The 23,121-nt window shown below is 51.9% G+C and overlaps 1 protein-coding gene across 3 annotated transcripts in view; it reads right to left on the bottom strand.

Annotated features, from left to right (window-relative positions):
• The window catches only part of SYT2 (synaptotagmin 2), a 188,572-nt gene extending 165,853 nt beyond the window's left edge, over positions 1–22,719 (bottom strand). For 2 of the 3 annotated variants that reach the window (XM_043500645.1, XM_038380119.2), the window contains exon 1: positions 22,584–22,719. The gene's annotated coding sequence lies outside the window, so the exon portion shown is untranslated. The remainder of the gene's footprint in view (positions 1–22,583) is intronic. The other variant, XM_038380123.2, reaches the window with a different exon arrangement.
• Positions 22,720–23,121: the final 402 nt, after the last annotated feature.

The following is a 23,121-nucleotide window of genomic DNA, read 5'->3' as shown; positions in this document are numbered from 1 at the left end:
GATCATTCTTTGGTTACCGACGCTCCACTTTCCCATCAAACTCTTTTAACATGCAGGTGGGGGAATTGCCCCCAGTGCAGAGAGCCCAGGACCACGTGTGTGGGTGGATGGGTGAAGGGGAGGTTATGATAACACCTTGGCTTTGCACTGCTCCCTCTGCCCGGGGGCAATTTCAGCCCAGATTAGAGGCCCATTTCCCATTCACTGGAAGCTGTTCCTTAAACACCCAGTTCTATTTTAGGGAGCTGTCCACACACTCCAGTTCTGAAACACATGGGCCCTTTGATTAAACCAGCAGTCAGTTAAAGCAAAGGGCCATCTTGTGGCAGTGATTTTTGAGCAGAATTCTCCCACTGGGCCTAAATGAAGTCTGCAGGATCTGACACTAGCTAAGGTCCCCTCACAGTTCATGCACCAGCGGTGAGCGCTCATAGCTGTGCACTGACACACAACTCAGCAGTTGAGCTATCAGCTGTCCCACCATAGAATCATAGAATATCAGGGTTGGAAGGGACCCCAGAAGGTCATCTAGTCCAACCCCCTGCTCAAAGCAGGACCAAGTCCCAGTTAAATCATGATTCCAGGAATAAGCCTGAGCTCCTGCACAGAACTCTTCATCAGCATATCTCAAAGTACTTTACACAGGACAAAAGCATCATTATCCCCATTTTACAAATGGGGAAACTGAGGCACTGAGGGGTTAAAGTCACTTGCCCAAGAACACTGAGCAGGCTGGTGGAAGAGCTGGGAATAGAACCTAGGTCCCCTGAATCCCAGTGCAGTGCTCTATCCACAAGGAAACATTGCCTTTATAGGTGATTGTTATTTACTCCTACGCAGCTCTGAAGGTTGCTGTCAGAACCCACTCTGGGGATTGCTGAGTCAGATTCCTCTCTGCAGCAGCCACCTCCCTGAGTGAAAAGCACATTAAAGTCCCTTTAATGCTTTGAACTTTCACTATTAAAACTATATGAGCTGGGAATGATGGAAGCAGTTGCACTGCAAGGCAATACATTAAGGAAGCAATAACCAATTTTTCTGACCACAGAACATCATAAGCCATTCATCTGGTACCCAAGTGATGGATGAAGTCTACTTTTCAGACTATATTTAAGTTTTGTTTATTTTTAAAGAGTGTCAGAAACATAATGTCTTTATCGTGACTGCCAGAGAGGGAGGCAGGGATGCAGAGATTGACTAAAAGGAAAAACGACAGATTTTTTAAAATTAAATTATTTTTAGAAAAAGTGTCGACATTTTCAATGTGATCTCAGAGCTGTTCCCCTTGGCTACAGAAATGTTCACCACCTTGGCATGAAAGAGCAGCAGGGACAGACTGATCAGCGTACTAAGATCTGAGAGGACAGATAGACATATCAGATCGCTCTCTTCCGCCTAGTCTCCTGAGCAGGGTCCAGGAGGGCTATGCTGAATGGGAAAGCTCAGGAAATATTGGACATGATTTCTCAGCGATAGTTGCTGGAACATAACAATGAATTTGCTCAGGCCATGCTCACAACCCTGTTCTGTTCACTCCCATTTATCTAATCTCTCTATTTATGCGGCCCTCAGTAGATAGATAAATGTACTAAGATCTAGGAGGAAAGATATATCCGATAATTCAATTCTATCTATCTTCCTAGATCTTAGTACACTGGCTGGTCTATCCATCTTCTTATGTGATACTCATCACAATGGTATCTGGGTACTCAGCTCTGTGACCATTTGAGCCACTGAGTTTCACTGGGATCAGTGTTCACAGAAAGTGAATTTCAAAGCGGCACGTATGAGTATTCATGCTGGAAGTGCTTAAGGGGCTCATCTAATCAAAGAACAGGACCTGAACCATGTGACATATCTGCCCACTCGGCTGCTAGATGAATGGCTTATGATGTTCTGCCATCAGAACAATTGATTACTGATTCTTTAACGTATTGCCTTGCAATGCTACTGCTTTCATCATTCCCAGGTTATTCAGTTGTAGTAGGGAAAGTCGAAAGCATTAAAGGGACTTCAATGTGCATTTCACTCAGGGAGGTGTCCTGGCATGATTGGGTGTGTTTGTGTGGCTATACAAAATAGCGAAGGGAGAGTTACCATTAAAGGCCAGATCAAGTCACCCAGGAAGGGCATTGGAGGAAAGATACCATCTTGGTTTGGCACACATGACTTCTTAGTCCTTTTATCTGCCTACCAACCAACCCTGACATTTGCATGGCCCTCATCACAGCAGAGAAACAGAGGGGTATGCATGGGGATAGGCAGATAGACCAACCTCTGTATCTTCCTAGATCTTACTATACTGATGTACGTAGCTAGCTAGCTCACACGCCTGTGATCTATTTACCTCAGATCCATCTTCTGTTTCCTCCCCTCTGTTCATGCCCCTAGATATTTACATGGCCCTCATCACAGCAGGTAGCTAATTCTCTCTTTCTAGATTTTTACACTCATCACCATGGTGTGTGAGCTTCCTTCGGGGCTGGGAATAGTAGAGTTTTTCTACTAGATTTTAGCTTTCCTGTCCTTAAGCCAACATGTCCCCATTCCACTTACGTTTCCCCAGGCCTAGATCCCTCTTCAGGAACACACTTAGATTCATAGATACTAAGGTCAGAAGGGACCATTCTGATCATCTAGTCCGACCTCCTGCACAGCGCAGGCCACAGAATCTCACCCACCCACTCCTACGAAAAACCTCACCTATGTCTGAGCTATTGAAGTCCTTAAATCATGGTTTAAAGACTTCAAGGAGCAGAGAAGCCTCCCTCAAGTCACCCATGCCCCATGTTACAGAGGAAGGCGAAAAACCTCCAGGGCCTCTCCAATCTGCCCTAGAGGAAAATTCCTTCCTGACCCCAAATATGGCGATCAGCTAAACCCTGAGCATATGGGCAAGATTCACCAGCCAGATACTACAGAAAATTCTTTCCTGGGTAACTCAGATCCCATCCATCTAATATCCCATCTCAGGGGATTAGTCCTATTTACCCTGAATATTTAAAGATCAATTACTTACCAAAATCCCATTATCCCATCATACCATCTCCTCCATAAACTTATCCAGTAGAATCTTAAAACCAGATAGATCTTTTGCCCCCACTGCTTCCCTTGGAAGGCTATTCCAAAACTTCACTCCTCTGATGGTTAAAAACTTTCGTCTGATTTCAAGTCTAAACTTCCTGGTGGCCAGTTTATACCCATTTGTTCTTGTGTCCACATTGGTGCTGATCTTAAATAATTCCTCTCCCTCTCCTATATTTATCCCTCTGATATATTTATAGAGAGCAATCATATCTCCCCTCAACCTTCTTTTAGTTAGGCTAAACAAGCCAAGCTCCTTAAGTCTCCTTTCATAAGACAAGTTTTCCATTCCTCGGATCATCCTAGTAGCCCTTCTCTGTACCTACTCCAGTCTGAATTCATCCTTTTTAAACATGGGAGACCAGAACTGCACACAGTATTCCAGGTGAGGTCTCACTAGTGCCTTGTATAATGGTACTAAAACCTCCTTATCCCTACTGGAAATGCCTCTCCTGATGCATCCCAAAACCGCATTAGCTTTTTTCACAGCCATATCACATTGGCAGCTCATAGTCATCCTATGATCAACCAATACTCCAAGGTCCTTCTCCTCTTCCGTTACTTCTAATTGATCCGTCCCCAACTTATAACTAAAATTCTTGTTATTAATCCCTAAATGCATAACCTTACACTTCTCACTATTAAATTTCATCCTATTACTATTACTCCAGTTTACAAGGTCATCCAGATCCTCCTGTATAATATCCCGATCCTTCTCCGAATTGGCAATACCTCCCAGCTTTGTATCATCTGCAAACTTTATTAGCACACTCCCACTTTTTGTGCCAAGGTCAGTAATAAAAAGATTAAATAAGATTGGTCCCAAAACCGATCCCTGAGGAACTCCACTGGTAACCTCCCTCCAACCTGACAGTTCGCCTTTCAGTAGGACCCGTTGCAGTCTCCCCTTTAACCAATTCCTTATCCACCTTTTGATGTTCATATTGATCCCCATCTTCTCCAATTTAACTAATAATTCCCCATGTGGCACGGTATCAAATGCCTTACTGAAATCTAGGTAAATTAGATCCACTGCATTTCCTTTATCTAAAATCTGTTACTTTTTCAAAAAAGGAGATCAGGTTGGTTTGGCACAATCTACCTTTTGTAAAACCATGTTGTATTTTGTCCCATTTACCATTGACTTCAATGTCCTTAACTAATTTCTCCTTCAAAATTTTTTCCAGGACCTTGCATACTACAGATGTCAAACTAACTGGCCTGTAGTTACCCGGATCACTTTTTTTTTCCTTTCTTAAAAATAGGAACTATATTAGCAATTCTCCAATCATTCGGTACTACTCCTGAGTTTACAGATTCATTAAAAATTCTTGCTAATGAGCTTGCAATTTCAGGTGCGAATTCCTTTAATATTCTTGGATGAAGATTATCTGGGTCCCCCGATTTAGTCCCATTAAGCTGTTTGAGTTTCGCTTCTACCTCAGATATGGTAATATCTATCTCCATATCCTCATTCCCATTTGTCATGCTACCATTATCCCTAAGATCCTCTTTAGCCTTATTAAAGACTGAGGCAAAGTATTTGTTTAGATATTGGGCCATGCCTAGATTATCTTTAACCTCCACTCCATCCTCAGTGTTTAGCGGCCCTTTCTCTTTCTTAAGTACATGGTTCACTTCAAGCACATGCCTCAGTCCCATTAAAGTTGATCATGTGCTGAAGGGCTTTTCTGAATGGGGGCCTTTGTGTCTGAGCGGATGACTGTACCTTCAGTCTTCTATCGGCCTGGCCGCTGGGCATCTGAGCCAGGCTCTTCAATGGCTGCTGGGGATTGGTACCCAAACCATAAAAGTGTTTTCCTCACCTTGACTTAGTAAAATCAGGCCACCACCGAGATAAAATCAGGGAATGGGCTACAAGGAACAGTAGAAAGGGGAGTGCATCATGTGATTCAATCAGGGCCCCAAGGATGCCGGACGGCCAATGGCTTAGGCCAGATCCCCCTTCCGCCAAACTACGGCACTTCAAACCTTTGCCCCATTCCCATCAGGCCATGCTTGTGGTTAGCCACCCCTTGCTGCATTTCAAGTTCATATGCTTCTTTTGCACATGGTAGCAGTGCCTTGGCTAGAGTCATCTCCCAAATTATACATTAGGTGCCACATCCTGCAACCTGTCCCTCCCACAAGATGTCCTTACTCATGCCAGTCACATTGCAACATGCGAGCTTTGGGTGTGGGCGCGCCTGATGTCGCCCTCCAGGGGCCGGGTCTGCGAGAAAGAGAAAGGAACAGCTTTCTGCATCCACCTACAAGAGGTCTCTGGTAACTCGAGTGGTAGAGGCGGGTGAAAGCTCAAGAACCAGGATTCTAGCTGCAGCTCCCAAAGTATGCATGCAATTTATACAGCGACTATGAGTGTCACTCACTAGCTGGACTCATTACATTAGAAGGGTGGATTTGTAGGGTCAGGATTCCTAGGCTCTGTGGGAGTGCTGTGAGGCTGAACGCATTCATGTGCTTGGAGATCCCCTGGAGCGAAGGGACCGCAGTTGTGAAAAGCGTCACAGAGCCTGAGCCCCAGCTGACAGAAATCCCTCTTGCTCTTTTGGAGCCAATGGATCTAGATTCCTTTACTCCAGCTGAGGAGCCAGACTGCCCTGTGCAAATGAACATGAGACAGAGCCTGGGTCTGCAGTAAATGATTAAACTATCAAAAAGGTAAGGAGTACTTGTGGCACCTTAGAGACTAACAAATTGATGCATCCGATAAAGTGAGCTGTAGCTCACGAAAGCTTATGCTCAAATAAATTTGTTAGTCTCTAAGGTGCCACAAGTCCTCCTTTTCTTTTTACGAATACAGACCAACATGGCTGCTACTTTGAAACCTATCAAAAAGGTGAAGGCCTGAAAAAGTCAAAATTCCTTCTTGCATAACGGTGCCCTTAGGAACCATCAGAACACACTGGAACAGGGATTTGTCATTTCCCTCGGATAGAAACAACATTTTAATATGTTTCCAAAGCAATCAGACCAGAGACTGTTTTCTCTTCTCCCCCATCTCCACCCCCACCTCTCCTTCCCTGCTTCTCTTTGCTTTGGTTTCATTAAGTGGTGTTGCAACATTCGGCCAGCTGCCAAGAACACCAGGGAAGGAAGATTCCTTTCTAATAAGCTGGGAAGGAAGGAGAGATCATTTCCAGATACCTGCTCTTGTGGCTACCGAGCCAGAGATCCCTAGTGGCAAAGACGTTTCTCCCTTTGCTCGGGGCACGCTCACTTTCCTAGGACTTTAATGAGGTTTTTTTAGGATCCTGCCACGGAGCAGAAGCAAGACCTAACACACTCAGCATAAACCCTAGCTCCCCAGACTCCCTTGGTTTTGCTTCCACTGAGCGGGTGTCTGATTGGCTCATGCAAGATGGGCTAGGGCAGAGGTAAGCAATAGGCAGACTGCGGGCCAAATCCAGATGCCAGATGCTTTTTGAACAGACCTGGAGATCTTTTTATTTATTTATCATCATCATTATTGGGGGTTTTATTGGTTTCTCTAGAATCTGGACCTTGCCTATAGCTTGACCAAGAAATTTGGACCTTGATAAAAATAGTTGACTACCCCTGGTCTAGGGGTTAGAGCAGGGAAGGGGAAAATATGATTTCTGGACAGAATATTGGCTCTGCTAAAAGCCTGCTGTCTGATTCAGATAAATCAATTATCTAATCTTTATTATGGGAGCACCTGGATGGCTCAGCCATGATAAGCCATTGTGCTGGGCGCTGCACAAAACACAGAGTGAGAGAAAGTCTGAAGAGGCAAAACAGACAAAGGGTGTGAGGGGAAACTGAGGCAGGGAACGAGGAAAGGCCTGTTCCAAGGGCAGGCCAGTGGCAGAGCTGGGATTAGAACCCAGGTCTCCTGAGTCTTCCTTCTCTATGCCTCAGTTTCCTTGCCCAGGATGACACCTACCCACCTCATGGGGGGGAGGGGCTGAGTGGGGTTAAACTGTCACCGTTTGTCAAGTGCTTTGAGACCCTCGCAGGAGCGGTGCTACAGAACGGGAAGGGAACGAGTCATTAATATCAATGACTCTGCATCCCACTGCTCCCCCAAGCTGCCTCATGATGCTGGACGCTCGTTTCCAAAAAGCTTGCAGTCACAGTTATGCTGCACGAGCTCAGCGATGGTGTCAAAGGCCCTTGTTAAATAAAGGCCCCTGAGTTTTGGAGAATGGAATGGCTTCTGAGCAGCCTTGTGAGAAGCTTTGTAGAGAAGCTATGAGAGCCCCTGGCTTGAGCAAGTTCCACAGACTTGGAATAAAGGCTTCCAAGAGGTTGGTACAGACCCAGAAGGAGCAGCAATTTAATTGGGGCTGTACCGAAGTGTGCTCTGAGTTACCGCCGGTCAGTGCTTCGAGCAGGGGGCTGGATGTCAGGACTCCTGGGTCCCATCCCCAGTTTCAACACTGACTATGTGACCTCGACCAAATCATTTACCCCGTGCAGACCTGAGCTGTGCAGAATGGGCCCAGTCACACCTGCATAGCTCCCCACACCGGAGTGCTGTCAGGGTTCGGCACCAGGTGCTATTGGGCCGTTAGGAATACAATCCTGTCCTGATAATGCCTGTCGCCTCCAGAGAAAGGGAAGTGCCTAGAAGATGTAAAAGGAAACTTAGTTTGGTAGCATCCTGTCTGGCAAGAACTCACTTATCCACAGCTGGGATGTGAAATCCTCATTTCTGAGTTTGTTCTATCACTGTAGTCCCCATTTCCCTATGATTTATCTGCATAATCTCTGTCTGGTTCTGTGATTGTCCCTGTCTGCTGTATAATTAATTTTGCTGGGTGTAAACTAATTAAGGTGGTGGGATATAATTGGTTAAATAATCATGTTACAATATGTTAGGATTGGTTAGTGCTTCTAAGAGAGAGACAAGGCCTTGCAACTCATTGCACCCAGAAGCTCCCTGGGCTGCATGCCAGAACTGCCAAGAGCAGAGATCAGTTCTTTACTTGTGTCTCTGTCCGGTTTACCCTTCTGTCTTAACAATAGACCCAGGTGGTAAAAAAAAACCATCTACCCGGGTAACCAGATCAGACCCGGTATCCCGAAAGCTGGGAGAGAGGCAGGAGGCAAGAACAGACCGGGCTTTGTTTATTGTGCATTTTGCTGCAGTAACTGTGCGGGACCCGCTCCCTGTGACTCCTGGCTCTGCACACAGTGGGCTGGGTTAGGGATCAGATGACAGAGAACATACACAGGAGTTCACAAAATCACGTGTGTTAGTGAGAGGGGGGTGGGGGTAAGAGTGCAGGCCACGTGTGGCCACATTTGTGGATCTGTGGTTGTTGGTGCCCTTCTCTCCCTCAGCCCCCTGCCCCATTCTATACACAGCCCCACAAGCTGACCTAGTGCAGGATGCTGCCCCCTGACTGATTAACACTCTGTCAGGAAGGGCACGGGCAATCACTGGCCCCTCAGATGTCTGCATGGAATACAGGCTTGACCTTGAAGTCAGCCTCTGAGACTGGCTTGAGAACAACCCCAGCAGGCTGGGCTGGGAGCCTTTTGCTGCCTGCCAGTTTGTGGTGACCCTCACTAACATTGCCCCAGAGGTGGGTCTGCATGAAGGCACTGCACCAATTTCTTTTGCAGACCTCTCTCCTTCTGCAATTGCATTCACCCAGTGCCGATGATGGGGATATTCCCTCCTTGCTCCAACCTTCCGCTTTTCGGGAGCTGGTTTTGCAGCAGGAAACGAGCCAAGCCGGGGCAGAAGCCGATTCTGAATTTGCACAGGGTTCTGCAGGGGACAGAGGTGCCTTCATTCTGGTGCAGTCTCTTCCTGCTGCAGCAGTGAGCGGAGGGGTGCCGGAGTGGAGAGCAACAGCAAGTAGGCAGAGCTGCCAGCCCTGATGCACAAGCTCCAGGCAACCTACAGGCTTTTGCTCCCTAGCAAACAGTCCCTGCAGTTTCCTTGCTCCATATACCCTCTGCCTTGTTCCCTGACATGAGGAGCCTGGACAAAATATGACCCCCATGCAATAGCATCCTGCGAAAGCCAACAGGAAATTCAGGGCAAGAGGGAGAAGGGGGTGTAACGGGTGGGGGAGGAAGGAGAAAAGGGTTAATATAAAACACCAGCCAAGCATTGGAACCCAAATGAGAATGACTCCTTCCCTTCCACATTCATTAGTCTAAGTTAACATTTGTTTTCCCATTTTCCAGGGCACACAATCATTGATGAAAGGTGGCGATTTCAGAGAAGCCAGAAATGATACAAACAGATCACAAGGGACGCGCCGATGTCCGATTCCGACTCACGCAAAAGGCTCTGTTCACTCAAAGTGAAGGGTACTCCTGGGAGTTCCCAGTGACTCAATGAAGCTGCTACAAATCTGGGCAATCACTAGCATCCTCTGCAACCTCCAACAGCATCATGCCCCCAAACGGCATTGTGCCCCCTACACCCTCGCTGACGTTCTCCAGTCCCAGCAATCCCCCATCCCCAAGCCACACATCCAGTCCCCCTCCACAGCACGCAGACATGCAGCTTTAACTTGCGCCCCATGGAGCGTAAGGGCTAGGCTGCGACTTGGATTGGACACCTATACAGGGGACTCCGTGCACCCCTGCCTGAGCTACCTGGGCCTTGGGGTACTCCCCCAACCCAGACCAGGTGGGCAGGGGAACGGGTGGAGTCTTGTCACCTTCCCTTAATGCAACTAGCACTAGAGAGTGTCAATTTCCAGCTGCGAAGTGGGATGCAGGGGGGGATTTGTCCCTCTGAGGGTTCTGGGAGTGACTCCTGGGGGTCTCGCTCGCTGAGCGCCTTTGGGCCTGGAAGGGGATCTGCCCTCTACCCCGTCCGCTGCACAGCGTCGGTGCTGGGGCACAAGAGCTCATTTCACTTTGTCTTGAGCCACTGAAGCAGACTTGCCCCAGGCTTGTTCACACTTCTGCTCGTCTCAGTGGCTCCCTCTTGAGGTTAAGGGCCTGGTCTAGGCCTCAGGAGAGCACCTCCGCCATTGGCTCCCTGTGTGATCTTCAGCGAGCGGCTTCACCTCCGTGGGTCTCACTTTCCACAGCTATAAAACAAGGAGGCTGCTGATGGTGGGTGGGGAGGATACATTCACTAATGTCTGGGAGGTGCCCAGCTGCTGCTGTGATGAGGGTTGTAGAAGCCGGGTGAGGTCTCATTTTCCTGGGTCTATCGCCCTGCACAATGTTGAGCCTCCAGTACAGAAGGAGAAAGGCAGGGGTCAGAGAGACTCCTCTGACAGCTTTTGCAAGAGCTGGGGGGCACGATATCGCTGGTTCTGCCCTGCAGCGATGGTTCTGGGCAGCGTCACAGGGGAGCGGTCATGCACAATGGCCTGCGGACGGACAGCCGTGTGATCTGTGCTGAATGCCAGCATGGCCGAGCCAGCGACATGCCTCCAGGGGCTCAGAGCCTCTCTCTGACAGCACAGTGACCAGTGTAAGACCCAGAGATCAATTCCAGGGACAGCATCGACTGCTGTACTGGCAGCAGGCATGAGGGAGGCTGCTCTCACCCCAGCGACTCACCACGCTCCGACCCCAGAACAAATCTCCAACCCAACCTAGTTTCAGAATAGCAGCTGTGTTAGTCTGTATTCGCAAAAAAGAAAAGGAGTACTTGTGGCACCTTAGAGACTAAAATTTATTTGAGCATAAGCATTTGTGAGCTGCTGTAGCTCACAAAAGCTTATGCTCAAATAAATTTGTTAGTCTCTAAGGTGCCACAAGTACTCCTTTTCTTTTTTGCGAACCCCACCTAGGAGATTCTCTTCCTCAGATTCCTTAAAAATGAGGTGATGAATGCGTTTCTAGGGCCTCTATATGGGAACCAGTGCTGCTGGGCCCTGGATTTAATATCACCAATGTCCACTGCAAACAGGGGAGAGTCCCATTGGCTTCATTGGATCAGGCCCGTCAGGTGGGGACTGTTTTCACTCTGATAAGGCAGCAGAGATGTATGAGCTGAAATTCCAGTTAGCTGGTACATAGCATGGGCTTGTGCCCAGAGGGTCTTCGCACCCATTTCTGAAGTAGTGAAACTCTTCTCTGGGCTCTAGGGAACTACATGATGCATCCTCCAGACACCCCTGGGAAACAGCTAATACTGTTTTGCAGGGTGGAAATAGTTGAGACACAGAGAGGCTAAGGGACAGATCTTTAAAGATATGTAGGTGCCCAACTCCTAGGGTGACCAGGTGTCCAGTTTTTAACCAAAAACAGCTGGTCAAAAAGGGACCCTAAGCTCTGGTCAGCACCGCTGACCGGGCCATTAAAAGTCTGGTTGGTGGTGCTGCAGGTTTAAGGCAGGCTAGTCCCAAACTGTCCTGCCCAGAAGTGGCTAGCAGGTCCAGCTCTTAGGCGGGGGGGAGGGCACAGGGCTCTGCACGCTGTCCCCGCCCCAAGCACTGGCTCCACACTCCCATTGGCCGGTTCCCAGCCAATGCAAGCTGGGGGGGGGCAGGGTGGTGCCTAGGGTGAGAGTGGTGCATGGAGCCTCCTGTCATCCCCCACACCTAGGACCCGAGCCCCAACCCCCTGCCCCAGCCCAGAGCCCCCCAAACCCAGAGCCCCCTCCTGCACCCCAACCCATCATCCCCAGCCTCAACCTAGAGTCCGCATCCCCAGCCCAGAGCCCTCAACCCCCTGTACCTCAACCCTTTCCCACACTCCGAATCCCTAGGTCCTATCCCCCCAGTCTGGAGCCCCCTCCTGCACCCCAAACCCCTCATCCCCAGCCCACCCCAGAGCCCACACTCCCAGCCGAAGCCTGCACCCCCTCCCGCACCCTAACCCCCTGCCCTTGCCCAGTGAAGTTAGTGAGGGTGGGGGAGAGCAAGCCATTGAGGGAGGGGGAATGTAGTGAGCGGAGGTGGGGCCTCAGGGAAGGGGCAGGGCTAGTTTGGTTTTGTGTGACTAGAAAGTTGGCAACCCTACCAACTCCCACTGATTTCACTGGCAGTTAGGAGCCTAAATACCTTTAAAAATCCAGCCCTAAGTGACATGCCCAAGGCCACACAGGAAGTTTGTGTCTTCCCAGCTTAGCCAACGCAGCCAGTGCCTCATGCCCAAGCATTATTTTCCTATAGAACCCCTCAAAATCAGAGCGACACCCCCTGTTGCTATAGGAGCAAGAGCACAGACTGTTTGCCAGTCTGAGTGCCATGTGATTCACCACATTAAAAAGCTACAGTCACCCAATCAGGGAGCAAAACCCCATACCACATGACTTAGGGGACAAATCAGAAACCACAAACTGCTCACCGTGAGCAAGGCTGAAAATTGTCCCTCTGCACTATTCGCAAAAGGTGAAATTCACCCCAGTCCCGAGATCCAGCCCGCAGGAGGTTGGATTGTCAAGAAGAGCAGAGAGCCAGATTTCCAGGGGCTCAGCACCCACAACTGGGACAGAATTTCACCTGAGCCCACTGCCCATTTAGGCACCGAAGGAGGGGGCCAATTTGCAGAAGTGCTCAGTCCCCAATATGCTGAATCATTGAAAATCTGGCCACTTATTTAGCTGCCTATGCGAGAGCTGAGCTCTTTGGAAAACCAGACCCTCGGGGGCTTAACTGGGACTTAAGTGACTTCTCTCCAAAGGATGCATCCCCCCAGAAATTAACGGCATGTATCACCCACATTCAGTGCTGCATGCTCATCCCCCCAATGCTGGCTGGGGTGCAGAGAGAGCCGACTGCAGCCTTGGCTAGCAAAACTGGCATTTTGGCTCAGGTGTTAGAGGCTGGTGCTTTTAGAACCAGGAGTCGCAGGTTCCATCCCCATGGCTGAGAGCCCAGCATTACTTTAGGAACAATTTGCAAACGGGGGGAAAAAAAGAAGCAAACTTGTAAAGAAATTATCCAGCCAGTTCTACTTACCACCCGATTTCTCTCCCGCTGATGTGTGTAGTGCTGCACGCACCTAGCTCTTCCAGTTCAACCCACCCCTACCCCCACCTCTTTCAGACCCCCCAGAAGTTAGTGCTCCAAGGACGTTCCTCCACAGCATGTGCAATCCGTACCCTCTGTTCAGAGGATGAGGGTCGAAAGGGAGCTTTTTAAGTGTCTCTGCAAGCAGCGCGAGGGCTCAATCTATCAAGCGGTTCTCTGAGTAGCTCAAATTCAGTCTGGCCTGGCCCTTGCTGCTCAGTTCATTGCAGCTAAAGCCAGCCACGAAGCAGCTGCACATCCCAATGGAGGTTTCCTGCGTGAACAGAAGACGAGACTGGAGTTGATCCCCAGGCTGTGCAATTCACACAGGTCCATATGCAGCAGGCCTGGCTAAGGGAGTCATTCTGCCAGCCTCTGTGGCACCACAGGAGCAAACAAGGAGAGCAGAACTGGGAACAAAGGCATCTACCCCGCAAAGCCCCAGGCATGGACTTCGAGGTGCCGTGACAGGTGGGGTAGGTATCTACCGGCAGGTGGGTTGAAGGGAGGGCATGTCAGTGCTTGCAGCGACCTGGAGGAGGTGGTCAGAGGATGTAAGCGGACGCAAGCGTCCCTTCCTTTCACCAACATCGTCCTCCACCAACCCTAAGCTGCTTGTCAAGGCCCTTCCCAGTCAGTCCCCCCTCTGCTTCTGATCTCTCATTTGCTACTGGGCTCTCGATGCTCACCTCCAGTCGGCCAATGCTGCCAGCCTCCATTGCCCGCTCGTTATGTTTTTCAACGAGCACCTTTGTGCGGTCTCCCCAGCTCCCCTTCATGATGGGGGGGAACTCCCCGTAAACATCCACAAAGCCACCTCCTTCTCCTCAAAATGCTCCTTTGCCATGATGCCTACACAAAACGTGGCCATGAGCAGGCCACTGGTGTGCCAAGACAATGGTCCGTCATGCTAACTCCTCATATTCCCCAGTCTGGCTGTGAGCATCAGCTGTCTCGGGTCTTATGCTTAGAGTGTCAGCTCCTTGGGGCAGAGACAGTCTGTCTGTTGTGTGTGTCTGTACAGCACCAGGAGGTCCTGAACTGTGGCTGGGGCTCCTGGCCATGACGGTAATATAAATAATATGTATTGCTATTTAAGTCACTTCAGCTACACTCTGACTCAATGGACAGGAATGGCGGTAGGGAGCTGGCTGTGCTTCCCTGATCTCTGGCCACCTGGTCCAGGCAGAAGTTAGAGGGGCAGGGAGGCTACCCTAATTTCTTCTTCTGGTGCTCCACCATGCCCTCCCTCACCCCTTCCCTCCTCTTGCATGGTGGGTTTCCCAGGGAGTGGCAGAACTGCCTCTGCTGGCAGAGAGTTCCCTTCCACAAGGAGAATTCTCCACCAGATTCCAGACCTCAAAGGGACAAGCACAAGCCCACGATGCGTGTGGCCTTGTCGAGATCCGAAGGGATTTGAATCCTAAGCATTGTGGGAAAAACATTTTTGCCAAAGAGCGGGGCTGTTTGCCTGTCTCTCGACTGCAGAGGGGAACCAGCACGTCGATGGTTGCGATGGGAAGACGGCTCCAATTCCCAACCGTGCGCTGTCTGAATTAGCCTTGAAGGTTTAATTACTAGATGGGGAATTATGCTGATTGTATCCAATACTTTAGGACGTGTGACGTTCTCAAAATCCCATTATAAACTAAGGGAAGCATGATGAGCAAAATTAGCCACAGCATCTGAAACATCTCAATCCAAGTGATAACACCGTTACTAGGGGTATGATCAAACGGTGCTTTGGGAAGGGCAGCCTCCTTTGGGACGGGTTGTGGACCTGAGGCCCAGACTAGCTGAGCCGAGAGCCTATGGGGCCATGGCCTCCGCGAAGTGATCCTCATAACCAAGGATGGAGAATAACTTTGCAGAATTCAACTTCTCTCCCAGCTGAGATGGCTCTCCTGGTCCCAGCAGCACATGGCAGCTGCATGAGCCAATTGGCCAAGATGTGAGCTCCCATGCACAGCCCTGTCGGTCCCTAGCATTCAAAACTCCTGAACTGAGCCTCCAGAAATCATGGTTATTGCCTTAAAAAAAAAAAATCACAAGATCTCAAAAGTAACATGTGCTTGGTTCTGTTTATTTGCCTGCTGGTGCCACAGCCTTTGGCCGTCTTTTCCAGCTTTTCGTTACAACCAGGAGGGCTAAGAACTGAATGGTGACCCTCTCAGAACCACCTGACTCCAGGAGCTGGAGCTTGCTGGGAAAACACCTAAAATCACAATCGTCGTGATCCAGTAACAGGAGCTGGGGACACGAGGGCCAGATCCTGCCCCTGGAAGTCAGCGGGCATATTTCTATTGTATGTGATTTAGGTTAGGCCCGCTGCCCAACATCACCGTGGGTAGGGTCCCCAGAATAATGGTACAGGTGGGTTCAGCAAGCAGCAGGGCTGGCAGAGGGCTCCTGCTGCTGGCACTGCTGCTCCCTTGGAGAACAGACACACCCTGAGCGATCTTCCCTTCCCAGTTATCTCCAGAGATGAGGACTCTTCTCCTCAAGAGGCACTACCCCTCTCGGGGCTGCCTATGGGAGTGCCACAGGACACTTGCTCGCTTGCCACTGGTACTGGCCTGCAGGGGAACAAGCTCGCTGGCACTCAGCACCTCCCAGGATCAGCCTGGAGAGCTCCTTACAATGGAGAAGAGCCAGGACTGGCTGTAATGGATACAAAGGGGAGTCTCTAGTGAGGCTAGAGAACCTGGACAGACCCTGTGGTTCTCTCTGGCTTCCACTAGCCCTCTCCTTAAGTCATGGCACGTCCCCAGAGTGGAGTCCTTTACCCAAACTGAGCGAGACGCAAATGGGGAGGGAGGGAGGAAGAGGGGAGAAGAAGAGAAGGAGCAGGAGGTAGATTTCCCAGGCCCTTGCACAAGATGGTGGGTGAGTGCTGCTGAGACAGCATCTGGCCGTGCTAACAGTCCGCCCGGCCCCAGACGGCGCTGCTGAGCCCTGTTTTCACAGGCACAACGTTCCAGCTGTCATTCCCTTTTAAAACATAAAGATGGGGGCACTTGATGGCCCAAAGGGCTGAGAATGGGAATGGAGCCTCCCAGCCCCTGGAACGGAGCCCCAGACAACAGTGACCCACAGCCGATGGCTGCCGAATGACCCCAATGCGCAAGGCAGCGTTTAGGTCTCAGTCCACTTCCGAGCTGAGGAGATGTGTTAGCATCCCATTGGCTACCCCAACCAGCGCTGATCAGCCCACTCAGCAAGAGTCTTTTCATCTTCTTCCTTTGGCTCAATTGTGCCTACAGCCCCTAGTGCAAAGGGGTCCTGGTGCTACTGTAATACACCTAACAAGAACAACGCTAGGTTGCTGCTGGCGTGTTGGGGGCTGATACTCACAGAAAGCAAGCCCGTCATGGAGAAACTGGACATTTGTGACAGCTTCTCTCTAGCTACACCAAGGAAGGTCAGTGTGGTCCAGTGGATCAAACATAACTGCGGGCCAAGAGACTGGGGTTCTAAGTCTGGTTCTCACACTGATTTGCTATGTAACTTCAGGGAAGCCACCGCCCCACTCTTTGCCTCAGTTTCCCCATCTGTAAAATGGGGAGTAAACTCTGACTTCTCTTGGCAAAGCACTTTGAAATCAGTGAGGAAGAAGGCCTGGACGAGTGGTTCAGTAGGTTTTGTTCTGGTGGCAGTAATATCGTTTGAAAGGCAGGAAGACCTAGGAAGTCTGACTCCACAACTAAATCATGGCTAGGACCTTGGGAATGTCATGTCTTTGCTCTATGCCTCAGTTTCCCCAATTTGAAAAGCAGGATAATGACATTTTTGCAAAGTGCTTTGAGATTCTCAAGCGACAGGCAAACGCAGAGTATTAACTACTGCTCCTATCACATTAGAGCAGCCAGCAATTACAGAGAGTCTCCTTTAAAGGACACGTGCTACAGAGAAATGATGCAGCAGACGGCAAGTGACCCTTCCTGCCCGTTGTTGCTCTTCTGTAGTTTCTGGTGCCAGGAGGGGGAAAAAAAATCTGCAGCATCATCTCAGCACAAAGAATTAACAAATAAAACCCTGCGCTCATTAAATGACGGGGGCAACCACAGCACTCCACCACTGCAGAGAGGCATCTGCATGGCCCAATCAGTTCCGAGTGGCTCTGAACTGGTGAACACCAGCTGCACAAGTGGGGGAGAGGGGGGGCAGAAAGACTGGAGGGTTCTGAGGAGCTTTCCAAAGCAGTTCCCCCCACTCAAGCTCCCACACCCCAAGGGATGAATGCAGCTGCCTGATTGGCAATGAAGATCCAGGATGTGTTGTGCCCACTCATCATAGGAGGCGCCAAATCGGGCCCCCTGACTGCAGGCCATTCAACCACCCATGGGACAGGCACATCCCCATGCACCAAGGAATCCGCCCGCAGAAACCTGGCTGCTGCCAGATGAGAGGTTTGGGGTGGGGCGGTGGGAGTGAAGTGCAGGCTGCCTGCTGGTGGATAAACTCCTCCTGCTGCCCTCCACCTCCCTAACCCTTCTCTCTCTCTCAGGGAGGAGTCTTTGTAGCCAGGTGGGAAGATCCTAGAGCAGACAGAGATGGACCCAAGCTGCAAGGTTGGGATGCACAACCCCTGTCTCTCTCATGGACCTTGGGGAGGTGGGACCCTGGATTTTGGTTCCGATCCCCCACTCCAGGTCTATCCCGAGCTCTAAACCACCTACCAGGACCTATGGCAGGCAGCTGCTCTGGGCCAAGCTAACATGGCTAAACACAGGAGTAGCCGGGGTTACCCACATGGCTGTTGCGGCCAGTCAGAGCATAGCAGCATGCGTGGCAGTGTCACTCCCCTTCCTGCCCCATCCCTTCATTTCCTCTAAAGGAAGGGAAAGTTCCCAAGGCATTGGGATTTTGAGATGCCAGGTATCCGTGCTGGCATGCCCGCCGTGCCCCAGGCGTCCTGTATGCAAGGGGGAGCAGTAATGGGGCCAGGGAACTAGCCTTGGCTAATACACCGATCATGGTACCCTCAGCGAGACCCAACTCGGCTGTCATTCCAGCTCTGCCACTGACTCATTGTGTGACCTTGGGCAAGTCACTTACCCACCCCGGTTAGACCCTAGCATGGGTGCTAACCACTTTTCCTGCTTCTGGGGGGGGAAAGAGTGAGCCCTGGCCACATGCTGCCAGAGAACAGGAGACATAAGAACAGCCATATTGGGTCAGACCAATGGTCCATCAAGCCCAGTATCCTGTCTTCTGACAGGTTTCAGAGTAGCAGCCGTGTTAGTCTGTATTCGCAAAAGAAAGGAGTACTTGTGGCACCTTAGAGACTAACAAATTTATTAGAGCATAAGCTTTCGTGAGCTACAGCTCACTTCATCGGATGCATCCGATGAAGTGAGCTGTAGCTCACGAAAGCTTATGCTCTAATAAATTTGTTAGTCTCTAAGGTGCCACAAGTACTCCTTTTCTTTTTGTCTTCTGACAGTGGCCTGTGCCAGATACTTCAAAGGAAATGAACAGAACAGGGCAGTTATCAAGTGATCCATCCCCTGTCCTCCAGTCCCAGCATCTGGCAGTCAGGGGCCCAAGTCTACCAGCTGCATCCAGCGACGCTGCAAGAGGGTGGCGGGAGGGGAGGTGTTTCACAGAGATGTGGCTCAGCACTGATGGGGTTAATGCAACCATTCCACTCTCCTTATGTTATCGTGGGCTCTGGGGAGCAGAGTCTTGTCTTTCAAGTCTCATAGAAAGGTGGCCTAGTCTAGCAATTAGAGGGGACTGGCAGTCTGGCCTTATGGGTTCTATTTGGGCTCTACTATGTGGCCTTGGGCACTTCCTGTTTCCCTGCCTCAGTTTCCCCCTTTGTCAAATGCCAGTCATAATAATGACACTCACTTCTATAGCACATGGTGATCTCAAAGCACTTTGCCAGCATTCATTCGTTCAGCTTCACAATTCCTTTGGGTGGTGAGTACAGAACAGAGAGGCCTTACTTATTCCATGGCTGACATGCAGCCGCCCCTTGGGTGGGTTGTGGCTATTGCGTAGCAGTGCACAAGAACACGACACTACATTAGGACAGGAAGCGAAGGAGAATATCTGAAATGGCAGGGGGAATTCAGTTCAGCAGAATGTAATCACTGGAGGTGGCGTTTGGCCAGGGAACCAGTATTAACTCCTGTGCTCCGATGGAAAGCACCAGCAGCCTATGAGTGGGGAGGGCCTAAGCTTGATGTCTCACCAAAACCATCCCCCATTTTGCAGCACAGCACCCCCTAGCACCATGCTGGGGCATGGGGGTCAGCACTGACTCAGAGGGGAGAGCGCCCCCTACTGAGTCCCCTGCCGGCCTCCCTGCAGCATGCTCCAGTACGACATGGGGCACTGAGGTCAGCGTTGTCTGCAAGGGGAGAACGCCCCCTAAGCCAGCTGTAGCAAGGTCCCAGCTGGGGCAGCAGGCTGGACTCCCAGTGACAGGGCTCCCAGAGGGGCATGAAACACCCCCTCTCTGCCCAGAGAGAATGAAGCTGCCAGAGAGCAGGGTGCCCACGCCAACAACGTCAGCCACGTCACAGCCAGACAGACCCTTCTTTGAACAAGAGGAGTCAGAGCCCGGATGTGCTCGTGCCGTGCCAACACTGCCACCAATTTCTGGTGCTGTTGGTTATATGTTAGAGCCCACTGGTGCACGCCTTCCCCCCCGCCACTGGGACACTCCCATCCTGGAATCCCCTTTCACACACCACACACACACACACACACACACCTAGGCATCCCTTCCTTCCCCTCCCCCTCCCTGCGGCCAGGCACTCCTCCACCTCCACAAGACACCACACACAACCCTGCAGTCCTGGCACCTCTCCCGAACAGTGGGGCCCCACCCTACACCCCCCTCACTAGCAGCGTTGACACCCACTGAACCTAGCAAAAGAAAAGAGGCAAAGTGAATAGCAGCTGGCACAGCCCCCCTGGAGACAGGGGGCAACTATGCCCACTCCAGAATTGGAGCCTACCAACTAAGGAAAACACCTTTCAGCATAAACACCACAGGAGACCAATCCTGGCCCAGTCCGGCCCCCTCTCCCCTACCCCTCCTACTTTAACAAGAGCACCACATCAGAACTGCCACCCTGAGTCAGACCAGTGGTCCATCTAGCCCAGTGGCCAATGCCAGGTGCTTCAGAGGGAATGAACAAAACAGGGCAATAGTGGAGTGATCCATCCCCTGTTGTCCAGTCCCAGCATCTGGCAGTCAGAGGTTCAGGGACACGCAGAGCAGGGTTGTGTCCCTGACCATCTTGGCTAATAGCCATTGCTGGACCTATCCTCCATGAACTGATCTAATTCCCTGTGCCCAGGAGTCCTGATTGCCAGGCCCCTGCTCTAACCACTAGACTACACTCTCTCCCTAGGGCTGGGAATAGCACCCAGGAGTCCTGGCTAGACCATCCTGCTGTAACAGGTTATAATGCTCACCCGCCAGCTCTGCCCAGTGTCTGCCTTTGGAGAGAACCCCGATTCCCCCTTGCTCTGGCTGGCCTAACCTGATTGTTTGAGGGTGCCAGGCTGGGCCATCGGGCTGTAATCCCAGCCCATCTCTGCCCACGGAGACTGCAAGCCCGTCCTGGCTGCACCAGGAGAAGACCCAGCCTTGTCGTGGACAGGCAGCGCTAATGACTCAAGAGTAGGGAGTTGGTATCTCCTGCCTCATCTTGTAAGTGCTCCAGTGAGGTAATAGACTGAGAGCTCGGAGAGTGACCCTCCTCTCAGCAGTCGGCAAGGAGACACAGATGCCTCTGCCAGCAATTTCTTCCTAGGCACTGCCGGCAAGGGGGAGGAATGACAGAGCGGGGGGGGGGGGGTTTTAAATACCAGAGCCAAGCAGAGACTGTCTATCTGCTGCATCCCCTGGGATGTGAGAGATGGACCCTGCCCCCCAATGATGCTGGCGTGAAGCCATCAGAGTCACTGCACTGACACTGGTGTCTCCCAGACCCCACCCCACAGGGCCCACTTAGGCCTGCTGGGCTCTCACTTTCTTCCTGCTGCAAATCACCCAGAGAACACCTCCCCTCAGCAATGGAGCTTGCGGTCACAGAGCGACCCCTACATGAACTGAGGTGCTGGCCTTAGCCTCAGCCCCACACTGGCGGTTGGCATATAGGGCTGACACGCTCTGCCCGCCTTCATCGGCACTCGCTTCCTCCCTCACCTTTTTCTCATTCCTGTCCTTGTCCCACTCCCCAGCCTCGCTTTTCTGACCCATTCTGGCCTGCTCTGGGCCCCACTCCCAGCTGTGTGTCCAGAGACACTCGTTCTCATCTTCTCCCCTGGTGCTGACACACTCAGCACGCCTGGTACTGACACACTTCACTTTGGCGCAGTGGGTTCATCCCATCACTGGTGCACTCCTGGAAGGGGATGGGGAACCCTTCTTTCTGCAGCAACACAGCAGATGGTGCCACTGGCCTAAGAATCCCTTGGCGACCAGGGATGGCCACACGCACCAACCAGGGGTACACAGTGGGTCCCAGGGAAGGGGCTGCTTAGATCCAGGGTTTGGATGTGGCCCATTTCAGGGTGACTGGGATCAAAGCTCAGGGCTGTTCGGAGCTGGCCCATGAAAGGACATCCATGAAAGGACATCACTGAATCCACCCCTTCCTCACACCACAAGCAGGCAGCCTGAAAGTTTGTTTTAGTGCCAGTCATGCAACACTCTGCAGGGACCCTGCAGGCGGCAGGCACCCACTGTGTAATCGCCCCCCCCCCATACACTATTGAGATCATGGGCATCATACAGCAAGCTAGCATGAGCACAGATGCTCCAGATCCTCTCTGGAGCTTCAAACCCAGCCCAGGCTGTCCGCATGACCCACAGGCAGGCCAGAGACCAGGTGGGAAATGTTCTTTTCTCACTTCCCTCCTTGTCTCACCAGAATCCCCTGGGATCCCAAGCCCTGTGACCTGCCTGAGGGAAGCCCCTGAATTGTAGCCTTGAAACAATAGATACCAGCCCTGCAGCATCACCCCTACACATGTTTTGCTTTACCCTAGCCAGTGCTTGGGAGCCTTCCCGGTCAGGACCAACCCCGGGCTGGAGCCACTTCCTGGCTAGAACCTTGAAATTAGCCCCACATCTCTCCTTCTCTGCAGCGCCCAGAGGTGAGGGTCCCTCTGCCAAGCCCGCATGCCACCCGCTGGACTCTCCAGCACCAGGGCTTCATTGGTAATGAAAAGGGGCCAGGGCTCAAGCAATTGTTATACTTTCCTAACTGATGCAACAAGCCCAGAGGGGCCAGGGCTCTGAACTGCCAAGCCCAGCAGCGCTGGGGCTCTGAACTACCAGTGCCCGGTGTAGAGGTGCCCAGGCACAAATATGCCCTGTGCAAACCAGGCTCCCCCCCCCCCAGAGTCAGCCAGCGGGCCCAGGAGCCCCCCAGCAGCACCCAGCGCTGCTCCCCTTCCCAGAGAGAAAACAAACAAACTTCAGGGAGCTCTTTGCCTCCGCCCCTTGCCTGCGCCCCAAGCCCACCCAGCGACTCCAGAGGCGCAAAGCCGGGGCGGGGAGCAGCGCCCCGGACCCTGCCGCAAAGCCACGAAACTCACCCGCCTGCGGGAGCGGAGCCGGTCCCGGTCCCCACCGCGCGCTGGACCAGGACGCAGCGAGCCTGGGCTCCGGCAGCTCGAGCCCTAAATGCGGCAGAGTCGCGCTACCCACCAGCCCTCCGGGGCTCCGGTGCGTCGTAGGAGCGCAGCGCTCCCACCTCATTGGCTGAGGTGCTGCTCACTAGGCTAAAGCATCTGCATTAATGGAGAAGGGTCGGGAGGGGGAGGAAGGCGGCCCCCCCCCCAGCTCCTCCCCGGCACGGTGCGGCCCATCAGCCAGCCTCGCCCCTCCCCTTCCCTCCCCGCTATCCCAACTCCTGCCCAAGTGTCCCCCGCCCCAGCTCGACTTTGCTGCGCGCAGCGGCCAGGAGCTGCAGCGCCGGGGGAGCGCAGCAAGACAAGTGGGGTTTGCGCAGCGAGCGTGCGCCGCGCTGCCCCGGGGGCTGCCCGGCCGCAGTTCATTGCGCTGGCAGGAGCGGCGAGGAGGGACGGAAACTTCAGGCTGAGCCCGGGCTCGCTCCAAGGTCAGGCTCTGAGG

Source organism: Dermochelys coriacea, chromosome 21 (assembly GCF_009764565.3).
Source record: "Dermochelys coriacea isolate rDerCor1 chromosome 21, rDerCor1.pri.v4, whole genome shotgun sequence".
Lineage (NCBI taxonomy): Eukaryota > Metazoa > Chordata > Testudines > Dermochelyidae > Dermochelys > Dermochelys coriacea.
Note: the sequence above shows the minus strand (reverse complement) of the source record. Positions and strands in the feature narration are given on the sequence as shown.